The sequence below is a fragment of the Furipterus horrens genome, unplaced genomic scaffold (assembly GCF_987537825.1).
Source record: "Furipterus horrens unplaced genomic scaffold, mFurHor1.1.pri manual_scaffold_9, whole genome shotgun sequence".
Classification (NCBI taxonomy): Eukaryota; Metazoa; Chordata; class Mammalia; order Chiroptera; family Furipteridae; genus Furipterus; species Furipterus horrens.
Genome location: NW_028327179.1, coordinates 68,742,310 through 68,753,626, shown reverse-complemented (window position 1 = coordinate 68,753,626; position 11,317 = coordinate 68,742,310).

Sequence of the window (11,317 nt, the reverse complement as noted above, 5' to 3'; positions counted from 1 at the left end):
TTGTACAGGAATATGATGTACAGGTTTTTAGCCTAGGAGCAGTCACTTACACCATGTAGCCTAGGTATGTAGTACACTATACCATCTAAGTTTGTAGAAGTACACTCTATGATGGTCACACAACAACAAAAGTCCTGGACATATCCCTCAGAACATATCCTTATTGTTAAGTGGCACATGACTGTATATTATAATAGTTCAATTAATAAATTCTGTTAAAATCTTTCGGTGATTTTTCTTGCACATTGGATAAAGTTCCATGTGATTTAATACTTTATTATGAAAAAAAATGATATATGCAATTTATTCCTAACCTACCTGTCTTAGTTCACTCACATCACTTTAACAAGATACCACAGTCTGGGTGGTTTATGAACAACAGAAATTTTTTTCTCACAGTTCTGAAGGCGGGAAAAATAAGATCAAGGTACAAATAGATTGGATATTTGGTAAGAGCCCACTTCCTGGTTCACAGATTGCCTTTTCTTGCTGTGTCTTCACATAGTGAAAGGAGCAAAGGAATTCTCTGGGTCTCTTTTATAAAGGCACTAATTCCATTCATGAGAGCTACACCCTCAGGACCTAATCATTTCCCAAAGGCTTTAACTCCAAATACTATCATATCAGGGATTAGGTTTCAACATATAAATTTTGGTGGAAAAAAAAGAACATTCAGTCTGTAGCACTACACTTACAGTCATTCCCAGAGCGACTTTGATATGAACCTTCTGCTAAATAAAGACTAGTTCACTTATTATCCTAACAATAAATCTTTTTATCCATTAATTTTGATTATTTACAAGATAAATATAGAGGTTTTGTAGGGTCTAAAGCTTATGCTATTGTGGAAACACAGGTGAGACTGAACACTCTGAGGCAATGTGTAGAGTAAGCAAGAAGTTTATTGCCAGCGGCTGAGCCAAGACCAGAGTCTCTAACAGGGCACTGACCCCAAATAGAGTTGGGGTAGGGTTTTATAGGGGCTTTGCTTCTTCACCTTGGGGAGCAGGAGCTGGGCAGCGCTTCAGGAACGTCTGGTAGTAACAGGAATGAAGGTTCGCAGGGTTATAAGGTTATCTCTAGTTGCAGCTGCAGCTTTTAGTCATGGTCAAATTCTTTGTAAAACAATCATCTTTGCAAAAGGCTAGATATCCTGTAAAATATAACTTTAAAGAGTTATAAACAAGTCACAAGAATATAGAAGGGGAGGTAGGGGCTATGGAAAGGAGCTGGGCTGAGGTCTCTCAGCTTGTAGATCACCGAGAGGCTGTAACAATGCAACTTGGGAGGTCTTCTGTAGGAAGAAGAAAAGAGAGGAAAGGAAGGAAGGGAGAAAGGAAAAAAGAGATAAAAATTATGAATACAACATAGAGTACAGGATTTGGAAGGGTCCCATGCCACGTATACTTAATTTGCTTAAAGTAAAACTGCCTCCATATATGCACACTTTAATAAGTTATATATTTTAACTTCTCACTGGTTATTAAATATAACCTACTTTCAGCTCAAATAGTAGATCCTCTTTGAAGACTGGTAATTGATTCAAGTCCAGTGCATTATTTTTCTCCTCTGAAATTTTTAGTACTTTATTATTTGTACTTCTAATTTAGTCTGTATTACAGACTGATTTGTATAGTTATTTAAGTTGACATGCATATACGATTTTATAAAATATCTAATTTGATTACCAATACCTTGGGTGTTGGTTTTGTTCCAACCCCAGCCCCCAAACTAACAGTATTTTGTTTAATAGTTGCTAAGTATTTGTTGATTTGTGTAAAAAATAATATTTTTAACATCTTTCTTGAGTCAAAAGACAGGATAAAATATAGTGTTGTATTTATATATAAATTGTTCCAACTATAATTTCAAGGGAACTAAGCCCACCCAATTAAAATTATATAAAGCTCTTCTTATTTACATGTTATATAAAATGTGTTAGACTTCCAGCCAAGATGGAAGCCTAGATAGACACGCTGCATCTTCCTCCACAATGAAGAAGGAATACAGCTACCTCAAAACTAGAGTGAATCAGAAGTTCCAGAAAATCAAACTGCATTGAAGTCCAACAAAGATATAAAGAAGAAATACTCATCCAGACTGGTAAGAGGGGCAGAGCTTGGGCAGATAAGACTCGGTGTGGTGGCAGCAGCAGCTGTGGCGGCAGTGGCAGGCCAGCAGAGAGCATAGCCACATGTTTTAAAAAGCCATAAGGAATACCTGGGGAGCACAGCCAGAACCAAACCAGACCATGCAGCTCATGGTCCCAGAGTCAGGGAATATAAAGCCTCATTGCTTCTGACTGTGCAAACCAGTGGGGGTTGGGGCAGAAGAAGAAACTGATAGTCACTCAGCAGAGTCCACTGTTTAAAGGGCCCCCTCAGTTCTAGAACATCTGCAGACCCATCCACTATGGAAACAACAGCTGGGGCAACAGCTAGAGAAGCGCCAATCACATACAAAGTGAGAGAAGTGCCTGGAAAAGGAGAAAGTGCTGAGCAAGTGGCAATGTTCCCTCTCAGACCCCTTCCCCACATACAGTGCCAAAACATGGTGAAATGGGTCACTCATACTGATGAGTACCTAAGGCTGCATCCCTTACAATGTAACAGGTGTGACAGCTCTACCTAACACTCTGAGGCAAACAAACACAGGAGCCTGTCAAGATGAGGAGACAGAGAAGTATGGCCCAAAATAGGGAAGGGATCAAGGTTCCAGTGGGAGAACTAAGTGATAAGTAGATAGTCAACCTAACAAATGAGGAGCTAGCCAACCTCACAGATGCACAATTCTAAACACTGCTGATAAAGATGCTCACAGGCTTGACAGATATGCTTAAGTATGGCAAATGCCTAAGGGAAGAAGTGAAGGCTATGCGAAATAAAATGAAGGAAAATCCACACAAAACCAATGATGAAGTGAAGGAAACCAGAGTTCAAATCAATGATTTGGAACATAAGGAAGAAAATGATAGTCAACCAGTATGGAATGAGGAAAGAAAAATTGGAAAAAAATGAGAAGCTGCTTAGGAACCTCAGGGACAACTTTAAGCATGCCAACATCCTAACCATAGGAGTGCCAGAAGAAGAGGAAGAGCAAGAAATTTAAAACTTACATGACAAAATAAGGAAGAAAAACTCCCCAAATTTGGCAAAAGAAATAGACATACAAGTCCATGAAGCACAGAGAGTCCCAAATAAGCTAGACCCAAAAAGGACAACACCAAGAGATTTCATCATTTAAATGCAAAAGATTAAAGATAAAGAGAGAATCTTAAAAGCAGCAAGAGAAAAGCAGAGAGTTCCCTACAAAGGGGTGCCAATAAGACTATCAGCTGACTTCTCAAAAGAAACTTTGCAGGCAAGAAGAGACTGGCAAGAAATATTCAAGGCGATGAAAAGCGAAGACTTATAACCAAGATGACTATCCAGCAAAGCTATCATTTAGAATGGAAGGGCAGATGAAGTGTTTCCCAGACAAAGTAAAGCTAAAGAGTTTATCATCACCAAGCTATTATTATATGAAATATCAAAGGGACTTACTTAAGAAAAAAAAAATCAACACTATGAACATTAAAGTGACAACAAACTGACAACTATCAACAACTGAATTTAAAAAACAAAAACAAAATCCAACTAAGCAAACCAGAATGGGAAAAGAATCATAGGCATGGGGATTATTTGGAGGGTTATTAGCTAGGAGGGGGAAGGGGGAGAAATGGGGAAATGGTGCAGGGATTAAGATGCATAATTGGTTGGTACAAAATAGACAGGGGTAAGTTAAGAGTAATATACAAAAGGGTGAAGCCAAAGAACTTATATGCATTACCCGTGGACATGAACTAAGGGGGTGGGATTGCTGGGGGGAAGAGGGCTGCTGAGCAGAGGGGAGAAAAGGGAAAAAATTGAGACTACTTTAACAACATAATCAATAAAATATATTTTTAAAAAGTGTTAAACTAAATCAATCTGTAAAATAGATTTCTTCTGAAAGTTAATACTCATGAGAATTATAGTCGTCTACCTTTATTTCTGTTACATTTTAATGCACTTATCTGGGAATAATTTTGTTAAACATACTTACGAAACAATCAGCTCAATGCATTTTATAGTTTATTTTCCTAAAGAAGTCTAACTCTAGAGTGTTATCCATATGAAAGAGGGTGAATTTCTAAATGAAGTGTCAGGAAAGAGAACATTTATGCACCATGTCTTAAACCATTCTTCATGTATACTGCTGTTGAAGTACATTTCTTAAGCCCTTGATGTGACTATATCAGCAAAATACAATAAATTAACATGAATAATCATTGACTTTTATTATAGTGTATCTTTTCACATGAAAGGCATATAAGGAGGTATGAAATATCATAAATTTTCTAACTCTAACTGCATTATATAAAGAGCTGTTTTAGTCATACAAAGTGTTTTTAACCTGAATGAACTTCATTAGCTTTGGATTTAGTTGTGCATTCAGAGTACAAGTCAAAAGGCCTACGTTTTTGCTCATACTTTTTTGGGGGTTTTCCAGAGCAACACACAAAGGATATAGTGAGATGGGATAAAAATAGTTTAAGAAATAATTATAAGAAAAGGCACTTCTGAATACTCACAGAGATCTTTTAACACAAAATACATGCCATCTAGAACTGATCAGGAATTGTCTTCTAGGAGCTTCTAGTCAGACCTTGGGGAATCTATTTAGTCTGGACCACAAGGAGCCTGGGGTCAGGAATAATGTGTGAAAGCCTGTGGGCTGCAGAAGTGAGAAGAAAGTCACTATGACCAAAACAGCAAGAACTTATCAAGGCATTTATCAAGAACTTCCTGTCAGACATTATTCTAACCATTGTACGTGTCTTATTTTATAAGCCTAACAGTAAATCTCTGAGTTATATGTGGCTTTTTTCCTCATCTTACAGATGTCATATGAGGCCTAAAGTCACACAGTCAGGTACAAGCAGAGTTCATATTTGAAGCCAGACTGTCTGGCCCCAGAGGAACTTTTAACCCACTTTTGTGTGCAGACTACGTCGTCGTCGTCGTCGGCAGCCGTCCATCTCGAGAGACGATGGCGTAGCTTCTTGAGAGTCTATCTGCACCGCTGAGAATGGCTGTGCAGTCCGACTCGGGAGTGACAATCCCTGCCACACTTGTTACAGGTGAAGGCAGATGGCTGTTGTTGCTGCTGCTGACGCTGCTTCCACCTCGATCTTTTCTGGACCGCCTCCTCGTTGTGCGCAGCCTCTGCGCGTGACGTACCTTGCCTGGCCGCGAGCCTCCAGGCTAGGCGGTCGTCTGCTTGAACTTCCCATGTGTTGAGATTGATGGAGCATTGTGTCATGTCCTTTTTGCAGATGTCTTTGAACCGCAGTTTTGGACGCCCTCTCATCCTCTTGCCTTCTGCTAGCTCGCCGTAGAGGAGGTCTTTGGGGATACGGCCTGCATCCATTCTTTTGACATGGCCAAGCCACCTGAGGCGTCTCTCGCTAAGAACTGCATGCAAACTGCTCATATTGGCTCGCTTCAGCACCTCGGTGTTGGGGACCTTATCCTGCCAGGCGACATGCAGGACGCGTCGCAGGCACCTCATGTGGAAGCTGTTGAGTTTCCTTTCGTGCCTTGCGTAGGTGGTCCACGTCTCGCTGCCATAGAGGAGAGTGCTGAGTATGCAGGCTTGGTAGATGCGCAGTCTGGTTTTCTCAGTGAGGCTGGAATTGTTCCACGCTCGCCGGTTCAGTCTGGCCATAACTGTGGCTGCCCTGGCGATTCTCCGGTTGACCTCCAAGTCAACTGACAGAGAGCTCGAGATGGTGGACCCGAGGTAAGTGAAGTCGTTGACAACCTCCAGGGTGTATTCGTCGATGGTGATGCATGGGGGAGTCCCCGTGCCTTGAGCCATAACATTCGTCTTCGTCAGGCTGATGGCTAGTCCGAACTCCTTGCATGCGTGGGAAAGGCAAGTGACTAGCTGCTGGAGTCCCTCTTTAGAGTGTGATGTCAAAGCTGCGTCGTCGGCGAAGAGCATCTCACGGATGAGCACCTCTTTGACTTTGTTCTTGGCACATAGACGGGCCAGGTTGTAGAGCTTGCCATCAGATCTGGTGTGAATGAAGACACCCTTGCTGCAGTCCTTAAAGGCGTATTGGAGGAGCATGGAGAAGAAGATTCCGAACAGCATAGGCGCGAGGACGCAGCCCTGCTTTACCCCGCTGCTGACTGGGAAGGCCTCAGAGGTTGCGCCGTTGTAGGACACCGTGCTGTGCATGTTGTCATGAAAGGACATGACCACAGCAAGCAGATGTGGTGGACAGCCAATCTTCCGTAGCAAGCTGAAGAGTCCGCTTCGACTGACCAGATCAAACGCCTTCGTGAGGTCGATAAAGGCGAGGTAGAGTGGTTTATGCTGCTCGTGACACTTCTCCTGCAGCTGGCGTAGGGAGAAGATCATGTCCACTGTTGATCGGCCAGCTCTGAAGCCACACTGGGACTCTGGGTAGACGCGGGAAGCAAGGGTCTGCAGGCGGGCAAGAGCGACCCGGGCGAATACTTTGCCGACGACGCTGAGGAGAGAGATGCCCCGGTAGTTGTTGCAGTCGCTGCGGTCTCCTTTGTTCTTGTACATGGTGATAATGTTGGCATCTCTCATATCCTGGGGGATGTAACCCTCCTTCCAGCAGCGACAGAGTAGATGGTGGAGCGGCTGTAGCAGGACTGGTTTCCCGCTCTTTAGGATTTCTGGAGGGATTCCGTCGCTTCCTGGTGCTTTCCCGCAAGCGAGGCGGTCGATGGCTTTGCCGAGCTCTGCCGCAGTAGGTGGGGTGTCTAGCTCCTCCATGACTGGTAGGTCTGGGATGGCGTTAAGAGCAGTGTCTGTTACGGTGTTCTTCGTTGCGTACAGCTCGAGGTAGTGCTCGGTCCACCGCCGCATTTGCTGTTCCTGGTCAGTGATGACCTCACCTGTCTTGGACTTAAGGGGGGCGATCTTGAAGGGGATTGGGCCTGTTGCCTTCTTGATACCCTCATACATTCCTCGTGCGTTGCCTATATCGGCGGCTTCCTGAATGCTTCTGCACAGGTTTAGCCAATAGGTGTTGGCACAGTGGCGGGCGGTCTTCTGGACTTTGTTCCTGGCAGCCCGTAGAGCTTGAAGTGTACTGGGAGTGGGCGTGGCCTTGTAAGCCAGTAGGGCCTTCCTCTTAGCCTCGATCACGGGTTCCATTTCTTCCCAGTGAGCCTCGTACCAGTCAGCGTTCTTCCGCTCTTTCTTCCCGTAAGCAATAATGGCGGAGTTGTATATGGCGTCGCGGAGACATGGCCAATTGGATTCGATAATATCATCTGCCGCCACTCCCTCGCCGAGTGCATCTTCCATCTTGTTGATGAATTGCTGGGTCTTAACTGGGTTGCTGGCACAACTGGTGTTGATGCGTGGGCGACCCTTCATCTTGGAGTGGTGCAACCTCTTCGGCGTTATGCGCACCTTGCTTACCACGAGGGCATGGTCCGTGTCGCAGTCTGCACTGTGGTAGCTGCGGGTGAGGAGGGTGCTGCCAATATCCGTTCTTCTGGTGATGACGAGGTCAAGCTGGTGCCAATGGCGGGAGCGGGGGTGCCTCCATGACACCTGGTGGATCTCTTTGCACTTGAAGAATGTGTTTGTCACGCACAGGCTGTGGTAACACGAAAGCTCAAGCAGTCGCTGACCATTCTCATTGATCTTTCCTCTCCCAAAGTTTCCAAGGCAGGTGGGCCAGGCCATGTGGTTGGCTCCTACTCTTGCGTTGAAGTCTCCAAGGAGATAGAGAGCGTTACTTCTGGGGATCTTGGATAACGCTTCGTCCAATGCATGGTAGAACTGTTCTTTCTCTTCGATGGTGGCGCAGAGGGTTGGGGCGTATGCGCTAAGAATGCTGACTGGGCCGAAAGTTGTTGACAATCGGAGGGTAAGTAATCTCTCTGTGCCTCCTGTGGGTGGCTCTATGGAGTTAACAAGCGTGTTCTTCACAGCGAACCCAACACCGTGCTGGTGGCTCCCTTTCGTTTCAGCTTCTGCTTGGCACCCTTGTTCTTCATGAGTTAGTCCCAAAGAGGTTGCCCCTCCGTGTCTCCCGCCCCTCTGCTTGGCACCGCGCCGAAGTTGGTCTCCGGGGTTAGATCACCGGCTACAGCGCGGCTCGAGCGGGCTGCATGGGCGTCCGGAAGAGCTCGGGCCCGGGGCAGCGCGCATGGACCCCGCCGGGTGGCGCGGAGCCTGAAATCTGCCAGGCGCTCCTCCAGGGCCGCGGTGCCGGAGGCCGTGCAGAACTGGCAGCTGTGGGCCGGCTCGCTTGGGAGTGTCACTTCCTCACTTGGAGTCCCAGGGACTTTCAGACTACACATACTAAATAAATGATAAAAAAGAGAAATTCTCTATGTTTAAGAAATTTATATTTGTTGAAGAATGGCTATTATCTAAAAACAGAGCAATGCATTATTACTAGTGTAATGTAAAGTAAAATTAAAAGATGAAAGATATAAGAAGATTTAAAAGCTCTGTCCATATGGAAGACAACTCTACTGACCTACACATGGTCTTAGGTCTCCATTAGAAGTAGAGTGATAAGCCAAACACAGATTTGTGTGTTCTATATATGTGTGCATATGATAATTTATTTTCTCAAAGAATTCCTAATCTAATAGTGAGTCAGTTATGTAAATAAATAAATATATAAGGTTGGTGCAAAAATAATGTCTGATTTCAAAGTCTATTTTAAAAACAAAAAAGTCTATGATTATGAAAATATTTATTCATTAACATAACCTCCTTTGCTTTCTAGAACCTCATTCCATCTGTCAACTAGATTATAAATGCCATGCTTGTAAAATTCTTTAGGTTTTGAAGCAAAATATGAATCCAACTCATTTTCAACCTCTTCTCTTGATGTCAACCTAAGACAATCAAAATGGTTCTGTAGTCCCTGAAACAAGTGACAATCAGAAGGAACAAGATCAGGAGAATATGGAGGATGAAGCAATATTTCCCAGCCAAGTTCTTTCAGGAAATTTTTGGTGAGTTGAGCTGAGGATGAGCATTATCGTGATGGAAGATGACACCCTTTCTGTTGACTAAGGAGGGTTGTTTTTGGTTCAAAGCTGCTTTCAAATGATGAAGTTGTTCACAGTAAAGATTAGCAGTAATTGATTGCTGTCTAACAGTTCGTAATGGACAGTCCCTTCCATATTCTACCGTACACTCAACATGATCTTCTTTGGCTGAAGTCCCTCTCTTAGTTGTTGAACTCTTCTTCCTCTTTGCCTGATCCATGATCTGCATGTTTAATGTTATGGTAAAGAATCCACTTCTCAGCATCTGTAACAAGCCTACCTAAAAATGGTACCTGAAGGTGTCGCAAAAGCAATGATTCACAACAAGCAACACGCTGTTGCAGATTCTCAAGACAGTTTGTATGAAACCCATTTTCCAACTACTGAAACCTTTCTGATCATTTTCAGTTGGCATATCATGGTTGTATGGGCTATGTTAAATTGTTCTGCAAGTTCCCTAGAGGTAATGGTGGGGTTTTCTGTGACAACAGCTTCCAACACTTTGGAATCAAGTTTTTCTTGATGAAAACTGAAATCCCCACTTCAGAAATGGAAAAACCACCTCCTACAACTTCTTTCAGTCACCATAAGCACTCTGAATAGACTTTGCTGCTGTACTTGCATTGGTACCTTTATGATACTTATAGAGTAAAACATGTCTAATGTGGTCTTTAGATGGGATGAACATGGTGCAAATATTGTGGATGATTATGAACAATACTTTAATAATATGAAAAAATAAGGTATAAATTAGTCACTGTGACATCAAAAAATTATAAGAAGAGGCACAGATTTAATAAGTACTATCTAAAACTTTCTTTTAAAAAAGTTGAATATTACTTTTGCACCAACGTGATAACAGATCAGAGTAAGTGGTAAGGAAATTGAAGTATAGAGTAAAGAGTAATGGAAACACAGAGCACAAAGAGTTTTACTACTGATGGTATTCAGAAAAACTTCTTGGAGGAGGTGATGATGTTACAATATGGAGGTAAAAACATTTAACTTTATAATGATGGGAGGGAGAGAAGAAATGTTGGACAGGGGTAAGAACAGAAGCAAATTGAAAGAGATGAATAGCCTGGGATATATTCAGTGAACTCTATCCAGTCTGGTGTAGATGGCTTAAAGGGCACTGTTATAGGAGACAGGCAGTGGGAGAGTGGGGGAAAAGTAAGGAATGAAAGATGAAAATCATAAAACTGACTAAAATCCAAACTGCGAAGGTATTGTAATGCCTTAGCAATGGATTTGGTTTTTAATTAGAGACTCTGGTTTTTCTATGAAGAGGTTGCTTTTTTTGGAGAAGTGCTATTGGAAGATTTCTCTTATAGAGCACTAGGAAAAAAATGTAGGCTAGTGACAGGGAAACTAACTCACACACTAACATATGAGTTTAAAAGAAAAGAAGCAACAGCTTGAATTTAAGAAATGAATGTGTGAATACAAAATATGGAGTAGAAAGTTAAGTAGCACAATGGATCTTTCTCACTTTAAGCACACAAAGAATAAACACAGAGAATCTCACCTTCTATATTGGCCCAGTTGAACAAGGGGGGAAGTTTCTCCTTTATACTTAACCGGCAGTTGGTTCTCTCTGCACAATACAGCAATAGGTGTCCAGTTAATGCAATAAATTATGAAAGATGAAGAAGTCACATAATCCTTTTGAATTCTATAACAAAGAACAGGTCAGAATCAAACACACTTTGTAATGTCAGTCTTCAACATTGATATTTCTAGTGCATTTAAATATTACTGGGTTTTTTAGGTAGTTTTTGCATAAAACATGATGCTCTTTAAGTAAAATAATGACACTATTCTTCCTCTATTATTAAGAAATGTACCAACTTCAACAATTTTTATGATAATTATGTGAGTTATATATGATATATGTAACAGTGTCTGGCTTATAGTAAGTGCTAAGAAAGTAGTAACTATTATTACTATTATTATTTTTTTAATAGCTGTGAGGTTAGTGTCCCTGGTTTGATCTGACTTAGTGCTTCTCCTATCATCAACTACAGATGTTTGCAAGGTGGCTGGTCAGGGTTGAAGATACAGTGATAACTGTTTATCAGTGGACCTAACTGGAATCCACTGAGATACTATAGCATCTACTATCAGTGAGTTAACCACCTTCCCTACAGCCATACCTTGGAGATATTGCGAGTTTGGTTCTAAACCATGACAGTAAAGCAAGTATTGATTTCTTTTATTATTATTATTAT